General features: G+C 32.2%; 1 long non-coding RNA gene across 1 annotated transcript; it reads left to right on the plus strand.

Moving 5' to 3' along the window:
• Positions 1-969: 969 nt before the first annotated feature.
• Positions 970-3,324, plus strand: LOC120081195 (uncharacterized). Its single transcript, XR_016530442.1, has 2 exons — positions 970-1,543; positions 3,077-3,324. It is a non-coding gene; the product is annotated as an uncharacterized LOC120081195 (long non-coding RNA).
• Positions 3,325-8,735: the final 5,411 nt, after the last annotated feature.

Here is an 8,735-nt window from a genome sequence, read left to right on the forward strand (position 1 = left end):
AAAAAAATCATAATAGACCACGTAAAAAGTCATGTTTTATCAACATATATCTCATATAACATTCTAGTTGACCAGGCAAAAAACATAATCATATTAGTTTTAGTTCGATAAGAAGACATTTCATTAGTAGTGTCACCTACCTTAAAATTGAATTCCAACTATTATTGGTACAAAATTTCATTTGGCTTACATTCTTTGTCCAATTTTAAACCATGAACTTAAATTAGTTTCAACTTATGTCATAACATTCACCGAATTTCTTTAGTTATGTTATATACTTTTTGAAAATACTTTATATGAGTCCTTTGTTTTTAAAATTACATGATTATGAACTTAATTTGCAAAAAATGTCGTTCATAAATTGGAAGAGGAAAACAAAAAAGGAAACATAGATAAACAAAAAAAAAATCTGAAACTTTAGGAGATTTTTATACGAATGATCTCCTATTTTATAGAAAAATGAAATTTGATCGACTATTTTAAAACAAGATTTTCTAATCTTTTGCTGGCGTTACAAAAAAAAAGTCAGATGATTTTGTTCTTTTCTTGCTCTAATTCGAGTCCTAGTTCACTTTCTCTCTTGTTCTTGTTCTACTTCTATCTCACATTCTTGTTCACTTTCTAGCTTTGGTTCTTTATCACTTGTTGCTTACTTTCTCACTTTTCCTTCTAAGTTCTAAAATTAATTCATTTGACATTAAAAAAAAAAAAACTTTTTGTAACATCCTGAATTTTGTTCGTAATGTAATTTCAGTATTTTATAATATTCGAGAACATTTTTAGAATTTTAGAAATTTAATTGAATTACTGAGTTGTAATTACTAATAAAGGGATGTTTCAATTTAATTGTTTAATCAGAGAAAATGGTGAAATTTGGACTTTTGTCACCTGAATTAATTTTAGAGTTATTGTCAAAAATTGAAATCATTTTGGGGAAAAGTGGTTGAGTTTTGAATTGAAAATTGTTGGAAAAAAAAAAAAAGAATAAGTGTTGAAGGGAGGAAATAAAATAACGTAAAATAAAATAAATATATTTTTTTAATTTTTATTTTATTTTCTCATCCCTTCCCTTTTCTTCTTCTGCTGAAACCCCCTCCCCCTTGTGTTTTCCCTCCAGTCGAGACCTTAGTCGCCACCCAGATCGGAAGTCGAACGTTTGCCACGCGCCGCGCCTCTGAAAGAACATAGCCGCCCGCGTCCGCACAGTCGTAACACCCAACCGCTCACGTCCGCACCATTTCGTCTACCTAGTCGCGTCGGGCAAGAGACCTTCGCCACTTGTCTGTCCTTGCGAGATCCAATCGCTGACTGGTTCGTCCGTTCGCGCTCATCGACCAACCACCGAAGTCGCTGCCCAGATCTCTCCAACCCCAGCCGCGCGATCCCGCCTCACTGTGCGGGCTGTCAGTCTTCGCCGTCTCTGTCGAAGCACACCGCCACTCCAGCCGTCTCGCTCCGCTCGTCATGCCCGACCGACAATCTCTTATTCAGCCCATCACCGCAACTGGAACTCGTGGCCAGTCGCCATAATTTTGGGCCTTAGGTAAGATTGTGCTACTTTTTATGGTTTCTTGGAGGTTCCGAAAACTATTGAATTTCGGTTTAAGATTTGGCTTGTCCCTGATGTCTTGATGTTAGAATCAAGTTTCGAGAATTTTGGTTTGTTGCCCAACTCGTTCGAGGCCGTTTCTTTAGACGTTTGGGTAAGCGTTATGGAGTAGAGGAGTGGATTTTGGTTCGAAAGTGTTGGTAAAGGTTGATGTTAAAATTATGTTGTCCTTAGGTTAAATCTTGGGTCTTGTCTAAGGCGGGAGAAATTACTTTGGATAATTTCGTCGTGCAATTCAAGGTAAGTAATTTTACTACTAGAACTGTCCTAATGTCAGGCAATGATAATTATGATTTATAGAGGATCATTAGTTAACATGATATTCGTGTATGTCTTCATTGACTAAGGTTTGAAAGGACTAGAGTTAATTATTGATAATTATGATTTATAGAGGATCATTAGTTAACATGATATTCATGTATGCCTTCATAGAGTGAGGTTTGAAAGGACTAGAGTCGGTTATTGATAATTATGATTTACTGAGGATATATTGATGGTTTGATGTTTATGTATCCCTTGCTGACAAGAGGATTTAAAAGACTAGATGCACATAGAGATGTTTGAATGCTAGCATAATTTGAGTATATTATTATTCTTGGAGATCCTACTGAATCTAGGGATGATGAGATGTATATGTATGTTATGAGACTAAGATGACGAGATGTATATGTATGTTGTAGAGCCATGATGTTGAGGTGTATATGTATGTTATACAACCATGTGATACTTATGATGTTGAGATTGTGATGGTATCCTCACGGATTAGTTAGATGCCCACTAGATATTGTATTTCCTTCGAGATTCATCAGAGGTTTTGTTTCCTTCGGGATTCACCAGAGGTTTTGTTTCCTTCGGGATTCACCAGAGGTTTTGTTTTCTTCGGGATTCACCAGAGGTTTTGTTTTCTTCAGGATTTACTAGAGGTGGTGGTTTCCTTCGGGATCCACCAAAGGTTGTGTTTCCTTCGGGATTTACTAAAGGTGGTGTTATCCTTCAGGATTCATCGGAGGTTGTGTTTCCTTCAGGATTCACCAGATGTTGTGTTTCTTTCAAGATTTATCAGAGGTTGTGTTTCCTTCAGGATCCACTAGAGGTTTTGTTTCCTTCGGTATCTACTAGAGGTGGTGTTATCCTTCGGGATTCACCAGAGGTTGTGTTCCTTTCGGGATTCACCAAAGGTTATGTTTCCTTCGAGATTCACCAGAGGCTGTGTTTCCTTCGGGATTCACTAGAGGTGCTTTCCTTCGGGATTTACCAGAGGTTGTGGGTCATACGGGACTTACTAGAGGTAGTGGGCATACTTAAGTACAGTAGGATAAAAATCAGCTTTTCATATATGTATGTGTCCCCTGAGGACTAGAGAAGTGTATATGTTCCACTAGAGGACATAGATGCTTAGCTTGACCCTAGTAGTGAGGTTACTTACTGAGTATTTTATACTCATTCTTTCTCATGTTGTTGTTTTAGGTAAAGGTAGAGATGCACCAACGATTGACAAGTGGAATCCGTGATCGAGCCACTGGAACCAGTTTTATGCTTCCGCTCATGATATTTAGATTTCTTTCCATGTTTTTTTTTTCAACTTTCAATTTGATGTTTGAAACTTACTATTAAGATTTGTTTTCAGACCTATTTATTATCATTTATGATTTATGGGTATCCTATTGGCTGTTTTTAATATTTGAATTTAATGAAAGTCTTTTGAGTTTAACTTATTTATTTAGCATTTATTTCACTATAAAGAGTGTCGTATGCATGCATTTAGTAATGGCCTAACTTGAGTCCTAAGGGGGTCGGGTTGTTACACTTTTGTTTGTTGTTACCGAACATCGAGTGTTTTTGGAGGAAGAAAAAATAACTGTGTGTTCATTGTTATCATCGCCGTCGTTAGAGGCAAAATACAGGGAAGAGAGTGTTGTTATTGAAGATAAAAGGAAAATTGTCAGAAATAGCACGTTGACGTTTTCATCTTACAAAACTAGTACCCTTTTTGAAAACTCGTTCAAATAGTTTTTCTCGATCCATCTCGAGCGAGATCGACCACTGAGATTTAGTTAAAAAATTAACTTTTTCTAACTTATGATTGTTTTGGCCCTTTTGGCCTTTCTCTCTACATCTCGATAGATTAAACATCGAGATTCTACTATTTTTCAAATATTATATAATGTACCCAAATCTTATATATTTTTAAAGTTATCATTACCAAATATTCTACTCAATTCTTACCTAATTTTTCAAAACTTTAGGCGAATTTTTATTTGACAACTATATGAATTTCTAAATTTCAAAATCACTTTACCAATTAGTTTTTTTTTTCACGATTGCATTTTGATTTTAAAATTTGGGGAAATATTAAATTTTGCAAAAAGAAAAGTAAGATAGGGAAAATATATAAAATATTAATCTGCCCAAGAATTCACCGATCTCAGTATTTATCTGCCCGAGATTAATACTAAGATTTTATATATTTTCCATATCTTACGTAATTTATTTGAAAAATTTAGGCTCCTTTTGGCAACTTTTTGTTTTTTATTGTTGTTTCTGAAAATTAAGCCAATGACACAATTTCCAACCTCCAAATTTCTTATTTTGTTATCTACTTTTTAACTCTGGTTTAAAAAACCAAACCATATTTTGAGAAAAAAGAATAGCTTTCAAAAAATAGTTTTGTTTTTAAAATTTGACTAAAAATTCAACTATTGTGCTTAAGAAAGATGCAAATCATTATAAGAAATGAGAATGTGATAAACTTAGTTTTCAAAAATAAAAACAAAAAATCAAATGGTTAACAAACGAAACCTTAATCTTTCCCAAAATTTTAAAAAAAAATTCAATCAACTGAGACCCATCTAAAAAAGTTCAATTGGATAATTGGTAAATTGATTTGGAAATTAGAAATTGGGCTAAATGTTTAAAAAATAGGTAAGGTTTGATATAATATTTGGTAAAGATAATCGAATTTCGAGAAAATTTGAAAATATATAAGATTTGAGTAGATTACATAATATTTGGAAAAATGAGTAGAATGTTTAATATGCAAAGGCTCAAATGGGCCAAAATAATCGATAAGTTAGAAAAAGTCAATTTTTTTAAACTAAATCTCAATGGTCGATCTCGCCCGAGATGGGCCAAACAAGTTTTTTAAAAAATGTGCTAGTTTTGTAAGATGAAAATTTCAACGACAAAGGAATAAAATGAAATATTAAACAAAAAATTGAAAATGGTTTTTTTTTTTAATAATTACTTGAAAATGGTTATAAAACCACATTTTAGAATTTCGGTCCAAATTTCGAAATGTTAAGATTTTGACAGGCCCAAAATTTTAGTAGGGGAAGTTTCAATTCCCCCTGAAGGGACTGTTGAAGATTCTTGAGCAGAACATAGGATCTGATCCAAACAAAAAATTTATAGAACATAAATTTTACACCAAAAATGTATAGATTATGCATTTAAAAGATAATTCCAGTATGTTTTAAAACAAAGATTACATAATAGAAAATAAGTTTAAGAAACCTTACCCTTGAAGAACCCTTCTTCACGAGATTCCTTCTCCAAATCTCGTCATGTACAATCTCAAACCCTCTAACTGTCAATGAGGGCACCACCATGAAAGTTGTCTTTGTATTCTTTGGGTGAGAATTCAGGAGTTTTATGAGCTTTGACTATTTTGGAAGAGAGAAATTTTTAGAGAGATGAGAGGAAGTGATGTGATTAAAATATTTCTCATAATGTTTCTCTGTATTTATCATCTTTATGTGAAACCACACCATGAAGAAGAACTTCTCTCCCTACCCCACTATCACGTATTAGAGAGAAAAAAAGGGGATAGAGTTACAATTCCCTTCAAAAATAATTTATTTTCATAAATCAATTTAATATATATTTATGTGATAACTATCTTATCATATAATATATATTAACTATATATTATATCAAATATAACACATAACCTATAGTTTCTACATTGTATCAAATGCAATATAACTTATAGTTTCTATTCTCTCACCAATGACATTTAATATAAATCCCATTTATATTAAATTAAATTATATGAATCAAATTTATATAATTAACATTTGAATCACAATCAAATATCTATTTCCTCTCAAATAAACTTTATATTATAATGTATCATATACATTATAGTAATTATATTGTATATAATTAGATTAAGTTAATTATATCACATATAATTAATTCCCTAAATTAACTCGAACGATTTAGATTAATCCAAAAATTGATTCTCATTAATTCAAACCTGTAGCTTGAAGCTTCAATGGTATGTGAATAATTAATTAAACCCTTTAATTAATTATTCACTAGTTTAATTAATTATTCACCATCCATTAACTATTGGGCACCCCACTAAAGACCGACCGCTGCCCTCTTCGCACTACAGATATATTCCTGTGTCCATTGGATATAACCAGTCAACAGACCCTTCACAAATTACAATTAGGCCAAAATTACTGTTTTTGCCCCTATAGTTACATCTAACTTCTTAAGTACCACTGATCCTTCTAATGAACAATAAATTAGAGTGCAATTATGACCAAACCCCTCTCAGTCCAGAAGAGGGTGTGGCACCATATTGTTCAGGCCCTAGAATCAGTCCTTAAGAGAGTAATTTATCTACTTACTTCGACGTTGGGAAAGGAGTGAATTCTCCTTCTTGTAAAGCTGTATTCCAAGCTCCCCAATCAAACCAATCTCCAAAAATGGTAGACTTGTTGAGTCGATGATCTTGCCACTCTCACTCATACAAATCACAGGATCGCCTTCATATGCAGGAGTTCACAACTTTACTCAGGATTTAGGTCATGTTACCTATGATCATCCTAGTGATATGGAAGTCTCTATTATAAACGACGTTATATAATGAGACTAAACATTTCGTGGTTTGATTTTGTACATACACATTTGTATAGAATATCTCTGCTCACATGTCTCTACATGAATAATCAGGATCATATCATTTGTAGCATTTTACAATAATTGTAACATCTACAAAACGAGTCATACTCGTATTATCACCAGGATAAGGTATCCAGCCTTATCCATCTATTACAAACCATTTAGGTTATCACTTAAACATGATCCATTTGTATGTCTCTATATACATGTTTAAGCTACAAAATAACTTTGATGTTAGTTTATTAGTTTGTGGTTAATGCAACTAATTTTAGAAATAAAACATCCATATTTTATTACATAAATAAAATGTTTGTATAATACAATTACAAACTATAGGACCTTACGAGATTTAGGACATCAACCTAACACCCCTAACTTATCGAAAATTTGAAATTTCCATCGGTATTTGGATATTTCCATGAAAAATTCATTTTTTTTTTACAATTACCTATGATAGCTCCATGTAGAGATGTCCATGGGGCAGGGCGGGGCCGAGGATGCCATTCCCTACGGGGATCGGGTTCTCCGCTTGGAATTTTTTTTTCGTTACTTTTTTTTTTTGTGTAAAATGCCAATTAATTTAAATCACTAATGTAAGCAAATTTTAATTAAATAATTAACTTTATCACTAATTTGTTTATTATGGCTAGTTTTATATGAAAATTTGAATTTAAAGATAAATTACTCAAATTTTGGTCTAAAAAAGCTAATTAATTTTTTAATAGAAAGAAATAAATATAAATCAAATTATTCATATATATAATCTAAATTTAAACATTCGATTTAAATATAGTCATTATCTTTCACAATAAATAATCAAATTTGAAATTTAAATGTAATATTTATACAATAATAATAATAACATAACATTAGATAACTATACTAAATAAATATGTAAAAGCTAATCGGGACAGAGACGGGGAACGGGGCGGGGACTTCCCCGTTTAGCTCACGGGAAATTTTTCCCCACCTAGAGATGTCCATGGGCCTGGCGGGGCCGGGGATGCCATTCCCCATCCTCGTCTATGCTCCCCATTTCATTTCCTACAAGGATCGGAGCGGGCTTCCTCGCAGGAATTATTTTTTTTTGTAAAAAACTAATTAATTTAAATCACTAATGTGAGCAAATTTTAATTAAACAATTAATTTTATCACTAAATTATTTATTATTATTAGTCTTATATGACAATTTGAATTTAAAGATAAATTACTCAAATTTTGGCCTAAAAAAGCTAATTAATTTTTTTTAGTAGAAAAAAATAAACATAAATCAAATTATTCACATATATAAACTAAATTTAAACATATTCATTATCTTTCCCAATAAATAATCAAATTTGAAATTTAAATGTAATATTTATATAATAATAATAATATATAAAAGCTAATCGGGGCGGGGACGGGGAACGGGGCGGGGCTGGGGTCGGGGGGGGGGGACGGGGAATGCATTCCCCGTCCCCGTCCCCGTTTAGCTGAAATTTTTTTCCCCACCCCCTCTCCCATCCCCCACCCCGGGTGGGTCCCCGCGGGCCCGTTCTCATGGAAAAATTGGACATCTCTACCCCTACTCCCTCCCCTATTCCCCGCCTAATAGGGGAATCCCCGACCCCGTTGGAAAATTGGACATCTCTAGCTCCATGGAATTTTTTTTTTTTTTTTTTTTTTCTTTTACCATAAAAAAATTTATTTTAAAAAACTCTATATTTTCATTCAAATCTTTTCCATTAAATTTTTAAATCATTTCACCTTAGTCTACTTCTAGAGTTTTTTTTCCTCTTATTCTTTTCCATTATGTTGTGTTTATGTTTAGTATTACGTTTTTTTCATCTTTTATGTTATGATTTTTCTTTCCTTATTATATTATGTTATGTTAGTTTAATGTTATGATTTTTTTATTTTTGTATCTAATTTATTTTATAATAAACAATTTACAAATTTATGTTCTCGCATCAACTTTTGCACAAATATTTTACAATATACATCTAAATGTTATCTTATAGAAATGAATCAATAATGATTAAAAATGGTTAAGCTAATTCAGTCATAATCAAATTTCATTAACTAATTATAACAATTTTTATAAAGTTTTTCCAAACTTCAATTAAAATCAATATTTCCATCGATATTTCTATGAAATCGAGACTTCGATATTTGCATCGGCATCACCTTGTATAAACTATTATTTAAAAAAAAAACATTCAAAAAACTATTT

The sequence above is a fragment of the Benincasa hispida genome, chromosome 7 (genome assembly GCF_027475165.1).
Source record: "Benincasa hispida cultivar pf3 chromosome 7, pf3_genome.v1.1, whole genome shotgun sequence".
NCBI lineage: Eukaryota > Viridiplantae > Streptophyta > Magnoliopsida > Cucurbitales > Cucurbitaceae > Benincasa > Benincasa hispida.